This window comes from Triturus cristatus, chromosome 6 (genome assembly GCF_964204655.1).
Source record: "Triturus cristatus chromosome 6, aTriCri1.1, whole genome shotgun sequence".
Lineage (NCBI taxonomy): Eukaryota > Metazoa > Chordata > Amphibia > Caudata > Salamandridae > Triturus > Triturus cristatus.
Window position 1 is genome coordinate 1,553,447,931 of NC_140589.1, and position 15,375 is coordinate 1,553,463,305.

The following is a 15,375-nucleotide window of genomic DNA, read 5'->3' on the forward strand; positions in this document are numbered from 1 at the left end:
CCTCAGCGCCTTCTTCAATGCCATCAATGCATGTTGGACTAATGATCATGCACACAATTTGCTTCCATGGTTGGCACTTCAACTCTGGTCCACCACCACTTGCCAGGGAATCGTGGGAATGCTTAGACAGAAGCTCACGATAAAATGCTTAAAGTCTTGAATTTATTGCTTGCAATTGTCTACCACATGAGGATGTGAAGATGTCTCATTTACATTATTTTTGATTTCCTGGCATGGCTTTTTCCTTACTTTAGTGCTTTTTTGTTTTAGGAGTTGTCCAAGAGGTCTAGGCTGGTAATGCATCGCTCGCAAGGTAAATTGTTTTATTCATTTATTTACTTACTTTACTCCATTCCGCCGTATGCCAGAGTCCACTACCCCCCCATCCTGCCCCTACCACGCCCTGTCCCACCACCCCAGAGCACTACCTCTGCGAGCCGCCACTGTTGAGGGGTGAGGGCAGGGGGCTAGGGTATGAAATCAGAGTTCTGTCTCCCCAAGGTGAAGGATTGTCTGCAATGAGTGCCCCATTAAAAACTCATAAATGTATGTCCTACAGTCAGATTTACCACTTGTAAACGGTATTTCCATTTGCACGCTGTCTCCCTTGCAATTGAGCATTCTGTATCTATGTATATCTGCATTTTTGTATGTGGTTTTCTTGAGTACGAGGTTGGGTCACAATTACAAAGCTCTAGGCAATCAATAGGCGTCCTATCACTCTCTACTCCTTTTAGGAGAAGGTCCTTTGGGTTTCCCATTTGTTCTCAAAAGAGCGTAGAGATCGAGTTGCGACCACCAGGCCATAACAATGCCAACACTAGCAAGGGCCACAATACCTCCATTCAAATGAGAATGCACCTGTATCTGAGACTTTTGGGTGTGCTTCGTTCTAGCAAAACCATAATCATCAAGTCAAATTAGTCTAAATTCCCACAATAGGTGACCTCAAATGTGACCTGCCTCAGAGCTCTGCCCTGACACCAACACTATTAAGCCCACACAACAACCCGCGACTGACATTCTAGACTCTTGTCACCATGAGATGAAGGTGGTCTCCAAAACTGCAATCTACCCTCCATGTCCGCTGCCAAGCCCCTGTACCAGTTCTTTCAACACAATCTCCAATCATTGCTGTGGTCGTGTCAGGCCTGGATTATTGTAAAAATTTCTAAACTGGTTTCCCCAGCACATCTCCCGCAAACCTTCAGAAAGTGTTTTGCTCACATGATTACCTGAAAAAACAACCATTTTGCACTGGCATTACGTCAGTGCACTGGCTGTCAGTAAAGACCGTCCTTTAAAACACTTTGCCTCAAACACCAGGTGTGCCATAGCATATCACTGAACTTTCTTTTACAACAAAGTTTGTCTCTTTTTTATCCTACCAGAAACTTCAGATCGAATAACTGGTGGTGTTGGAAAGTCATCCTGTGCCCTGGGCACCCCCCAACTTTTTGCTGACTGGTACTGGTGGTAACTTACTCTGACTGACCCTGGACTCTGCCTAACCAGGCCCAGCTACAGTGCTATGCTGAAAGTGACACACTTAGAATACAGTGAAAACACCTACATACACTAGGGTACACTATGGGTTGGGGTACCCCTGTGATTGTCATGACCCACCCTCTAAGGCCCTAGTACGTAATAGGGCATGGGGATTGAAACCACTCATAAGTCCCTAGTATATAATAGGGCATGGCAGTTTAGAGGCCAGCATCCCTTTCTGTACTTGCATGTGTGCACTGCTGAAGCCTGAGGTCAGTTTAAAAGAAGCCCTGTGTTGCAGGACTGCTTTTAAAAAGTAAAGTGTGCCCACACGCGACTTTGGTGTTTGTAGCACTTACAAATGGTTAAGCTACAATGTTTGGGCATGTGAGGTACCGCCAGGGTCTCCCCTAGGAGTCCCAGGGGTGGGGGAATCAAGTATTTATGAGGAGGACCCTTATAAAATGAGTTTAATGTGCCCTGGGTTAAATGGAATGGCACATTTCACTCCCCACCTTGTGTTAAGGTGCTGCCAAAAAACAACTTTGGTGGTAGGAGCATTATGGAGGGAGGATCTGCAATATGTTTACGTATTCAGAACCCCTAAAGTCCCCCCTAGGTGTTCCTGGGGTGGGAGTCCTGTCGATATATGTTGAGTACTCATAAAATATGTTTTTATAAGCCTGGAAATATGTCCCAAGTAATTTTTCCCATTGCAAATCCCATGCCACATAGGTGAACATGGCAAGAAGTTATTACCTAATAAATCTTGATAGGAACAGGCTAAAAATACCATTCCAAGACACCCTAGAATAGTACTAATAAATCCAACATTATTATATTGTTGAATTTCTCCTAAAATGTACATACAAGACGTTATAAGACTTTCTTGTTTGTAAGCCCAGATTCAGTCTTCCAGTGGTCTGTCCTGATTGGTCAGAGCTAAGTGGATTAGCCAGGCTTCTTTTGAAAAGGTGATAAAGAGCCCCTGGGGATGACCAGCTCTGCTGGGAGGGCAGTGTCCTGTTGCACAGGAATGCCAGAGCAGGGGGATGAGTCCTAAACAATGGACTTCAAGGGAAGGGGAAGACATCAGTGTCATTTACAACTGCACTCTTTTGACCCTAAGTCAGATGCTAGGATTAAGGAAGGAATGAGCAAATGCGAGGGGGAGAGACTATGGAGATTAGCCATCCTAGGAGTGTGTTTAGCCAGCTCTTCTCTCCCTGCTGGAAAATCAGCCATTATGAATTTGGAAGAATTGGTGCACTCTGGGACAAAATAGTGCCACACTCTGCAGGAAGTGGTCAGACCTTTGGGTTGTACCCTGCAGCCCATTGGTCAGGAGTGACCTCCTGCTTGACCCAGAGAAATTGGAATAAGTATCTGAGAAGGGCAGAGCCCCTCAGATAAGCTGCTTGAAACTTAAGAAAGCAAGACGGGCCATGCTGAGAAGTTTGATGTGCATTTCTTAAGGCCTGCACTCTGAAGATTGCACCTTCTGTACCATCTACAGCCCTGTGGATTACCGTGCTGTGAAAGGACTAAAGAGTAGACTCCCTGCAAGCTACAGGTTAACACAGCTCACCTGGAACACCACCACCAAGGATCCTCAACCTGGAGTACTACCAGTGGATTTGTAAGGGAATTGTGGGAATTGAAGTCTCACACTTTCAAGGACCCTCTTGGAGATTCCAGAATCTTGGAATGTGTTGGACACTTTGGAACCTGCAAGAGAAACTTCAGGAAGGAGTTCTAAAAGGACCCAGCCTGCTGGTGGGGGCTGCACAAGACTGGTGAGAGATCCTCCAGAACAATTGCTAAATGCGAATGTGTTCCTGTCAGAGGGAATATATACTATAACATCGCATGCGTTTACAACACATTAGATTACAACGCGGTCGTTACAACAACAGCGTTGTTATATCACAGTACATTACAACACAAGTTGTTACAACGATATGCTCTAGATGGTGCGCTGGACTTAGGAATAGTATAATTTACTATTCCAACTCCAGTGTGTGCAACACTAGGGAAGGTGTTGGAATAGTAAATTACACTATTCCTTAGTTTTGAGCGCCACCTGAAGCAAGTCGTTGTAACAACTTGCGTTGTAATGTACAGTGATGTAACAACGCGGTTGTTGTAACAACCGCGTTGTAAAGGCAACGCGATGTAATGACTGCTTAGTTAAGGTTGTTTCCCGTCAGAGGCAACTAAATGACCAAAAGGGGCACTGTTGGTTTCTAAGCACTAGAAAGTGACTCATCTTTAAAAATTCATATCTCTGGTTCCCAACAGTGGACTTTTTTCGTTTTGATGTCATTTAAAAGATAAAAATATTTTTATAAATTGGTGTTGGATTTTTATTTTCTGTTGTGTCTTAAACGTTTACTGCATTGGTGTTTTTAAATGCTTGACATACCTGTCTTTGATGTTAAGCCTGCCTACTCGCAGCCAAGCTACCAAGAGCTGAGCATAGGAATACTTTTCTAAGACCTATTCTGAGCACTATACTGTATTATTTGCCTTATTGCCAGTGGCAGATATACATTTCCCCCGACTAATAATCCACTTTCCAACATTTTGTGGCAGCGGTGGGATGAGGACTTGTGTTTAAAGAGTACACCTTTCAGTAAAGTAAATTAAGATTTTAAAAAATCCTCCTAATTGCCCTAGAACAAAACTTTTGAGTTGGTTTTGGAATTTGGACTAAAACTGTTTTTAATCCATTGTTTTGATTTTTCAAAATGTTTCTAAGTCTGTTGTGCCTAGTTGTTATGACCCAAAACTAGGGAACCATGGAACTGGTAATCACATTGAAGAGGGAGGGACAAGGAGCAAAAATGAGAAGGTCCTGTACCTAAGCTCCAATAGTAAACTCAAACACAGTTGGGTAACAGTTCCTAAGATATAGAATAACAGTCCCGGTATGGTCTGCTACATAAGAGAGAGAGAACAGAGTCTAGAGATTAGGTTCTGAAGTGTGAGTGAAGTGAAGACCAGATACTCCTGGGTGGGTGCTGGAAGTGCCCTCACACACCCTTGTAGGTGCCAAGCATCATCAAAGGGCGAAGATCCTCGTGGGGGTGGTGCTGCAGTCCCTCATGGGCCCTCAAAGAGGGCGCTCTGTCGGAGATCTTTTGTCGGAGTAGCCGTAGTTGTGCATGTGGGTGTGTGGGGAGGATGTGAGAGGTGGTGAGGCTAAAAAGACCCTTCGGTACCCCAATAGTTTTATTAGTGAGTCCTGAGGGTCTGGATAAAATGGAACGGGGAATGGTGCGTCAATAACGCTGAAGTGAGTAGGGGAGAAAAGGTTATCTGTAATCCCGCTGCTCTCAACCCGTATGTGAAGGTTTAAGGTGAGAGAGAGAGTGTAAAGTGGGTGGTCAACATGTTTCGCGCTGCCCGTGGTCCCTAATGTTCCCCGTTACATTTTATCCAGACCCTCAGGACTCACTAATAAAACTATTGGGGTACCGAAGGGTCTTTTTAGCCTCACCACCTCTCACATCCTCCCCACACACCCGCATGCACAACTACGGCTACTCCGACAAAAGATCTCCGACAGAGCGCCCTCTTTGAGGGCCCGTGAGGAACTGCAGCGTCACCCCCACGAGGAGCTTCGCCCTATGAAGATGCTTGGCACCCGCAAGGGTGTGTGAGTGGACTTCTAGCACCCACCCAGGAGTATCTGGTCCTCACTTCACTCACCCTTCAGAACCTAATCTCTAGACTCTGTTCTCTCTCTCTTATGTAGCAGACCATACCGGGACTGTTATTCCATATCTTAGGAACTGTTACCCAACTGTGTTTGAACCATGGAACTGGACCTGGATAAACAGTTCCAGTTCAGGAAGGCTGATCTTAGTGTACAGTGTAGGCTGAGGGGCTGCCTGCCGCTCACAAGATTACACTTAGGGGACATGACGATTGAGTACGAGAGCTACTTCCTGCGCTAGCAAAACCAAGGCCGACGGAGCTAATTAACTCATGAGCAGGAAATCAAATTACGACAGTCATTTCCAGGCACTGCTGCAACTTCTTTACATGCGATTGATGGAAGGAAACTAAACGCAGTTTTTCTGCGATAAGTCATAGATCGAGAAAGATAATGTCTTCGGACGAATACTAAAGCATATAAAAGAAGTGGCGTCTTCGAAACCTAAAGGTATCCACAAACTGATTATTGTCGATGATTGCCTAAGCCAAAGGCAGAACATTTAATTTGAAAGGACTCAGAGAAGAGAAACTTAAACTCTTAAATAAAACAAGTGCAGACTAAATCCAGTCTCACGGCCCTGAGGAGAACCCCCTAACTAGGATGGGGCTCAAAACGTGTCGGTGTCTAATACTGCTGGGATAAATTAACTATAAAATATGCCTGTTTGCAGGGAGTCAGTAGAAATGAATTGCCCGGCACAATAATTGTTCATACCCAGCAGACAACAACCTGTTGATTCTCTATATAGAATGAGTACTGCTTAATTAATACTGGTTGTTGTATTATAATTCGACTGGATTCAACTAGAATGCATTTTCACCGCTCATGTTTTATGTATTTATGATTTTTATCTTTATTGATTATGTCTACATTTCATTGAAGTTCTAAATGATTGTTTATTATACATGTAATTCACTGTGAAAAGGGTGTGTCTTATGGTTAGGCATGTTTTTACTAATGTAAATAAGTCAACAGTGACAAATATAAATTATAAGCAAATAAATGCTTAAGAACATTCAAACAAGTGAATGCTCTTAGTCTGGTAAATTTATTCCAGCACCTTAATTGTGATGGTTGGGTCCCACCCTTGTGTTTGAAATTGTTCTGGCCCTATCCAACCAACTTTGGGATAACCCCTTGTTGTTCACCATAAGATTAGGAAGGCAGGGTTGCTTAAGTCCCTAAAGGCGTGGGCTTTGGTAGCAAAGGAGATTCGAGGGAGGACGGGGGTGTTCCCTCCAACCTCACCCAACAGGAGGGTGAGGAAGGTGCCTCTTCCATTTTCTCGAGTGTTCGCTATATGATTCCAGATGGTGGGAGGTGGGAAGGGTCCTTTACTCAGGAACCACCACTGTCCCTTGCATAGAGACAACTTAAGGCTCAATTAGCTTTGATATATTTGGAGCAGAGGAAACTGGAATTGGCTGAGAAGAGATGGGAGAGGGAGGAGGCATTGAAAATTAACGGTGGCAGTGAAAATTATGAAGATTTTAGATATCCGGGGTGGTGGTCTTAATCAAAATTGTCCCAAAGGTATAGTATCCAAGTACACTGAGGGGGATGATATTGACAATTAGCTAGCAGCCTTTGAGAGGGCCCTTAAAATGAGTAGGGTCCATTCTAAATATTGGGGTGCACTCCTGTGGGAGTTGATTTCAGTAGCTGGGAGGGATAGGCTCCTGACCCTGAAGGGGGAAGATGCAGAATATACCAGCAGATGAAGGCATGCTTAGTCAAGAGATTTGGTCTGACTCCAGAGCAGTATAGGGTGAAGTTTAGAGGCACCCAGAAATTAAGTTCAAAGTCTTGGATAGACTTGGTGGAAGTTTATTGGTAACAAAGTTGACACATATGAGGGATTGTATAATTTTTTTTTAAGAACATATTTTGACTCATTGTGCGGAAAAGAAGTTACACCAGTATCTAGTGGACTCTAAGCTGACAGACCCCAGAGAGCTGGGATCAGCAGCTGATAAGTGGTTGAGAACTTGGGTTTTCATTCAGTACCAGGGGGGTGACCAGAAGAAAGGAGGACAGGTCCCTCCCCAGGGGAAAGCCAAGGGAAAAGAAGGTCAAAACCCGAAGGAGTCCTCCAAAGACCCACAAAATCCTGCACAAGGAGGGGGGCCCGAGCCTACCCAAATTCAAAGGGAGCGGGTATCAGGGAAAGAATGGAGGTTCTTTAATCCCTCAAACGTGGGTAAGTGCTTTTACTGTAACCAGCCAGGGCACAAGCAGGGAGATGCTGTCTGCGCCGAGAAGCTCCCCCCTAAGGGGCCATCTACAGGGATTGCCAGTGTAAGTGTAGGGGTGGAGAGTGGTACCCCAGAAAAGGGTAGTCAGGTGGTGGAAGCAACCTTAGTGTACCTGGGTGGGGTGAAAATTGCAACCCTTGCTGCCTTACCTCCAAACACGGACAAATACAGGCAGAGGCCTAATGTGAATGGGACTGAGGTTGAGGCTATCAGAGATACAGGGGCTAGTGTTACTTTAGTTCTGGATGAGCTGGTGCCTCCAGAGAGGTTGCTACCTGGTGAGTTTTGCCAGGTGACTTATGCAGACAGCACTACCAAACTCCATCCTATGGCTGTGGTGGATTTGGAATGGGGAGGTGTGACAGGCTCTATGAAGGTAGCTGTGTCAAAGGTGCTCCCAGTCCAGTGTTTACTGGGCAATAATCGTGAAGCCTCTGAGTGGTCAAAGGTGGAGAGAGGACTCCATATACAAATATTGGAGCTCCCTGAGTGGGTATGTGCTGTGACTAGGTCACAGACTAGCCAGAAGGGAGGGGCTGGACACTTGGACCCTGGAACAAAGGGCCAAGCATTCAAGGACAAGGGTACTGGGCTTGGTGAGCCAGCCCAGGGAACACCAGAGGTGCAGGAAGAATCTGACCCTGATGGGGAGGATCTGGCCTCTGAGGGAGGGGCTCAATCCCTGCCAGAACTGTCAGATTTGGAAGAACTGACAGGAGCAGGTGGACCCTCCAGACAGGAGTTCAGTAAGGGACAGAGACTGTCCCACCCTTGAGAGTTGAGGCGGATTGCCTCTAAGCAAGAGGAGGGGGACGACAGTGGGTTTCACAGAATCTACTGGGAAGATGGACTGCTTTATACTGAGGCCAGAAACCTCAAGGAGGGGGCCACCAGGAGGTTGGCGGTGCACCAGAAGTACAGAGAGTTCATCCTGACTTTGGATCATGATATCCCCTTGGCAGGACATTTAGGACAGACAAAGACATGGAAGGGGTTGGTGAACCATTTCTACTGGCCCCATATGTCTGAAAAGGTAAATGAGTTTTGAAGCTCCTGTGTCACCTGTCAGGCCAGTGGCAAGGCAGGCGGCAAGACAAAGGCTCCCCTAATACCACTGCCAGTGGTTGGGGTTCCTTTTGAAAGGGTGGAGAAGGGCATTGTTGGTCCCATAAACCACCTACTGCATCAGGGAATAGGTATATCATAGTGGTTGTGGACCATGCCACTAGATACCCTGAAGCAATCCCTCTTAGAACCATTGATGCTCCAGGAGTGGCTAGAGCACTGCCTGATGTGTTCACCAGAGTGGGTTTTCTGAAAGAAGTGGTGTCAGATAGGGGCACAAACTTTCTGTACATCTATCCGACTGCTTTGTGGTATGAGTGTGGTGTCAACTACAAGTTCATCACCCCCTATCACCCACAAGCAAATGGTCCAGTTGGGAGATTCAACAAAACCCTGAAGGGCATAATAAATGGGTTGTCAGAGAAACTCAGGAGGAGATGGGATGTTCTCCTCTCATGCCTACTGTTTGCCTACAGAGAGGTGCCACTGAAAGGAGTTGGTTTCAGTCCCTTTGAGTTGTTGTTTGGACACCCTGTGAGAGGGCCATCGAACCTGCTGAGAGAGTCTTTAGAGAAGCCTCTTAAAGAAGCAAAGGACAATGTACTTGACTATGTGCTAGGCCTGAGATCTATAATGGCAGAGTACATGTACATGGCAAACAGGAAACTGTAGGCCAGCCAGGAGCTCATGAAGCACTGTGTGATCAGAAGGCTACCATGCCTGAGTATACTCCAGGACAATTGGTGTGGGTGTTAGAGCCTGTGGCTCCCACGCCCTCCATGACAAGTGGAGTGGGCTCTATCCAATCTTAGAAAAGAAGGGTGGGGTTACCTATTTGGTTGACCTTGGCACCCCCAGGAACTAGCATAGGGTCCTGCATGTGAATAGATTGAAACCCCATCATGACAGGGCAGATGTGACCATGTTACTGGTCACTGATGAGGGAGTGGAGGAGGAAACTGAGCCAGTGCCCGACCTTCTCTCTACTAATGTGCAAGATGGGTCAGTGGAGGGAGGTGTACTCTCTCCAAAGTTGACAGACCAGCAGCACAGCGACTATAAGCAAGTGCTGGAGCAGTTTGCTGGCCTGTTTGCTTTGACCCCAGGCATCACTGAATGGTGTGTGCACCACACTGACACTGGTGACAGCCAGCTGTCAACAATAAACTGTACAGGTTATCTGACCATGTCAGAGCCAGCATTAAAGCTGAGGTTGCTAAGATGTTGGAATTGGGGGTAATTGAATTGTCTGAAAGTCCATGGGCCAGTCCAGTGGTGCTGGTACCTAAACCTAATCCTCAGGTGGGACCCAAGGAGTTAAGATTCTGTGTGGACTACAGAGGTTTGAATGCAGTCACAAAGACTGGCGCTCACCCTATACCTAGAGCTGATGAGCTCATTGAAAGGTTAGGGGCTGCTAAGTACCCGAGTAATTTTGATTTGACTTCGGGTTACTGGCAGATTGCCCTCACTGATGGAGCAAAGGAGAGGTCAGCGTTCTCCACACCAGAGGGACATTATCAGCTCAAGATGATGCCCTTTGGCTTAAAGAATGCACCTGTCACCTTCCAAAGGTTGGTGAACAGGTTCTTGTCTGGGTTGGAACAGTTCAGTGCAGCTTACCTGGATGATATAGTTCTACCTGGGGGATCACTTAAGCCACCTAAGTGAAGTGCTTCAGGCCATGCAGCCGGCAGGCCTGACTATTAAGACCCGTAGGTGCCAAATAGGGCAGAGTTCTGTGGTGTACCCGGGCCACCTGGTAGGTGGGGACCATGTACAGCCTCTCCAAGCTAAAATCCAAACTATTTTGGATTGGACAGCTCTTGTTACCAGACTCAGGTCAGGGCATACCTTGGACTGACAGGGTATTATAGAAAGTGTGTTCAAAATTATTGGGCCATTGTGGGGCCCCTAACAGAACTCACTTCTAAGAAGAGGCCCAAAAAGGTCAATTGGAACCCAGAGTATCAGAAGGCTTTTGACACTCTGAAAGCTGCTATGTGTTCAGCACCAGTATTTCTGGTCCCTAACTACACAAAATAATTTGTGGTTCAGACAGATGCTTCAGAACAAGGGATTAGGGCAGCTAAATGAAGAGGGCCTTGATCAGCCAGTTGCCTTTACTATCAGGTGACTTTTTCCCAGAGAGCAGAGGTGGAGTACTATTGAGAGAGAGGCTTTTGCTGTGGTTTAGTCCCTGAAAAAGTTGAGACCATATTTGTTTGGGACTCACTTTCCGTGTTCAGACTGACCACAAGCCTCTCAGGTGGCTCATGCAGATGAGAGGGGAGAACCCCAAGCTGTTAAGGTGGTCCGTTTCCCTACTGGGAATGGACTTTACAGTGGAACACAGACCTGGGATTCTTATGAAAATGCAGACGTACTTTCCAGGTTTTTACACTTAGCTGATGAGGACTTCCAGGGTGTTGGTTAGTAACCCATCACCTTTCGTTTGGGGGGGGGGGCTATGTTGGAAAGTCATCCTGTGCCCTGGGCACCCCTCAACCTTTTGCTGACTGGTACTGGTGGTAACTGACTCTGACTGACCCTGGGCTTTGCCTAACCAGGCCTAGGGCCAGTGCTACGGTGAAAGAGACACACTTAGAATACAGTGAAAACACCTCCATACACTAGTGTACACTATGGGTTGGGGTACCCCTTTGATTGGCATGACCTACCCTCAATGGCCCTAGTACATTATAGGGCAGGGGATTGAAACTACCTATCATTCCCTAGTATATAATATGGCATGGCAGTTTGGAGGCCAGGAGCCCTTTCTGAACTTGCATGTGTACACTGCTGAAGCGTGAGGTCAGTTTAAAAGGAGCCCTGTGTTGCAGGACTGCTTTTAAAAAGTAAAGTGTGCCCAAACTCAACTTTGGTGTGTGGGTCACTTAAAAATAGTTACTCTACAATGTTTGGGCATATTAGGTACCCCCCGGGTCTCCCCTAGGTGTCCCAGAGTTGAGGGGTCAGGTATTCATAAAGAGGACCGTTATAAAATGAGTTTTATGTGCCCTGGGTTAATTGAAATGGCACATTTTCCTCCCCTCCCTGTGATAAAGTGCTGTCCAAAATTGACTTTGGTGGTAGGAGAACTGTGGAGGGAGGATCTGCAATATCTTTACATATTCAGAACCCCCATAGTCTCCCCTAGGTGTTCCTGGGGTAGGGGTCCTGTAGATATATGTAGAGTTCTCATACAATATTTTTATAAGCCTTGGTGCTGGAAAAATGGCCCAAATCATTTTTTCCCTTTGCAAATCACATGCCACATAGGTTAAAATGGCAAGACGGTATTAACTAATACCTCTTGATAGGAAAAGACTAAAAATTCCATTCAAAGACTCCCTAGAATGGTATTAATAAATCCAAAATTATTATATTGTTGAATTTCTCCAAAAATGTACATACAAGAAGTTATAAGAATTCCTTGTTTGTAAGCCCAGATTCAACCTTCCAGTTGTCTGTCCTGGTTGGTCAGAGTTAAGTGGATTAGCCAGGCTTCTTTTGAAAAGGTTATAAAGAGCCCCTGGTGTTGACCAGCTCTGCTGGGAGGGCAGTGTCCTGTTGCACAAGAATGGCAGAGCAGGGGGAGGAGTCGTAAACAATGGACTTCAAGGGAAGGGGAAGACATCAGTGTAATTTACAACTGCACTCTTTTGACCCTAAGCCAGATGCTAGGATTAAGGAAGAAATGAGCAGATGCAAGGGGGAGAGACTATGGAGATTAGCCATCCTAGGGGTGTGTTTCGCCAGCTCTTCTCTCCCTGCTAGAAGATCAGCCATTATGAATTTAGAAGAATTGGTGCACTCTGGGACAAAATAGTGCCACACTTTGCAGGAAGTGGTCAGGCCTTTGGGTGGTACCCTGCAGCCCATTGGACAGGAGTGACCTCCTGCTTGACCCAGAGAAATTGGAATAAGTATCTGAGAAGGGCAGAGCCCCTCAGATCTGCAGCTTGAAACTTAAGAAAGCGAGACAGGCCCGGCTGAGAAGTTTGATGTGCATTTCCTAAGGCCTGCACTCTGAAGATTGCACCTTCTGCACCATCTAGAACTACAGCCCTTGCTGTGAAAGGACTAAAGAGTGGACTCCCTGCAAGCTACAGGTGAACACAGCTCACCTGGAACACCACCACCAAGGATCCTCAACCTGGAGTACTACCAGTGGATTTGTAAGGGTTTTGTCCAAGTGGATTGTGTGGATTGAAGTCTCACACTTTCAAGGACCCTCTTGGAGATTCCAGAACCTGGGATTGTGTGTTGGACACTTTGGAACCTGCAAGAGGAACTTCAAGAAGGTGTTCTAACAGGATCCAGCCTGCTGGAGGGGGCTGCACAAGAGTGGTGAGAGATTCTCTAGAACAATTGCTAAATGTGAATGTGTCCCTGTCAGAGGCAACAAAATGACCAAAAGGGGCACTGGTGGTTTCTAAGCACTAGAAAGTGACTACTCTTTAAAAATTCATATCTCTGGTTCCCTACAGTGGATGTTTTTCATTTTGGTGTCATCTAAAAGATAAAAAATATTCCCTATTTTTATAAATTACTGATGGATTTTTATTTTGTGTTGTGTCATAATTATTTGCTGAATTGTTATTTTTAAATGCTTTACATACATGTCTTTGAAGTTAAGCCTGCCTACTCGCTGCCAAGCTACCAATGGTTGTGCATAGGAATATTTTTCTAAGACCTATTCTGAGCCCTATACTGTGTTAGTGGCATTGTTGCCAGTGGCAGATATACATTTGCCCGTACTAATAACCCACTTTCCAACAGGTGGATACTACTGACTTTACTTCTGCAATGATAAGGAGGTTGCTCTCTGTATCCAGGACTCTTCACTGTGGAACTCCCTACCTCAACAGAGGCAGTAGCACTACTCACATCTTCACCCTTAATTTGGATAATCATGTCTCTACTCAACAGCCCTCTCCAGATGTATCCAGTGTCCTGCCTGGTCACGCTCCTAAGACCAGCATCACCTCTTCACCCATGCTCACAGCACTCTGACTCTCTTGGCGCTTCACTTTCTAGCTAAGAACATGTTTCATGGTGGCTATTTCTACTCACCACCCATTGCTGCTGGAAGACCAACATGCATTTCTCACCACCAGCTCAAACAAATATGATGTTGGCATCTGCCATACTTGCTTGTAACTGGCGTTGACACCTATCTAACTTTGAAGTGCAAGCATATTATACAGTGACAGATGAGGGTTAGCAGCACCTTTTGTATAGTTACTAACAAAATTATTTATGCAACAATGTAGGGCCCAATAAACTTGGACAGTTCACAGAAGTGGTTGCAAATTGAGCAACAACTTTTTGTTCCTAGTCTCTGATTGATTTTTCAAGGTAACCTATGTACTAATAGGTCGTGCCTCAAAATCACCTATCATAGGAGATCACAGAACAACCATCCTAATAAATATTATTTTTGAAATGAGCCCGGAAAGGAAAAGGAAAGGAACTGGTATTCCACTGGGGACTACATCGAGATTGCAGCTGTAAACCATTGATACTTAACACTGTGACTCGCAATTCGGGTTTTCCGCCCCTTAAATGTCCCCTCCAAATTGCAATTTGCAATGGATCGCACAGTAGGTTTTGTTTGTTACACATAACATTTTGCACTCGCACACCCAGTCATTTTGGGGGTCGCAGGATTTGCAATAGTACTTTGTGGTCCAAGTTTTATGGATTGATGACATAGTATAAGAACTCTAGAAGGAGCAATTTTCAAAACATTTTAATATCTCTTTAAAACCTTCCTGGTTCTTCTTGAGTCTAGAATTCCCAAATAGATATAACTTTTTCTGAATATATAGCCACGAGGCAATAGTTACTGAAGAAGTGACTACTAAAGGAAATAAACTTAAGGAATGGTGTATGACGCAAAAGAACAATGGTCTTCTGTGCAGGGAGGATTTTCAACAATATCTCTGAGAAGAAATGCATTAAAATTGTCCAAGCAGACATTGGAAAGCTTGTAAATCCCTTTTGAGTGAGACTATAATTTTGTTTTGCACAAGGAAATCACATTTAAAATCCTAATGAGTAAAAAGCAATAACAGAGGAGATGCAGATAATTGAATGCAGCCAATCATATTTTAGCATAGAATCTGATTCTCACTTTTATATAATTGCTAAAAATGTAAATTACTTGATAGTGTTTTTGGGAAGTGATGGAGTCCTTATCAACAAATCATGCTTACAGAGTAATTTAGCAGGGAATATTTTTTATGCAAGTTTTCACTAGGCACACATTTAATATTTGAATATCGGTCCATGTTGGTGCAAGTGTGTTTTTGCAGTTTATTTCCATATACCTTATTTTATTACCACCTAGAATGTGGAAGACAAGGTATTTACTTTTACTCAATACAACCAATCTACTCAGCAAGACATATCATCCAATGTGATTTCAACCTTCACTGGAGTGGTCAGTGTCTCTGGACAATGCACTGACCTCTTGAATAATAATGACTAAAGCCCTACTCTAATAGCACAATTCAAAAACAGCACTAAAGCAAAAGTGCTAAATTCTCAACAGCATCATTACAATTAGAATTTAGCTTTCATTGTTTTTCAATATATTGGCAGTATGGCTTGCTGCGTGCCATTTTTATGATCTTGCTTGACAGCGCAGCCTCACCAGACAATTATGCGAGAATCACCAGGAGGGAGGTGTTGCCCCGCAAATATGTTGGGAGCTAGGAGCACATGTTTGACTGAGCATAGGTTGTGTGCTTTCACAAAAAGAGTGTTTGCCCTCCACACAGCTTTGATCACTTTGGATGTTAATTCAGCTGTCTGAGCTTGAATTTTCAGGGG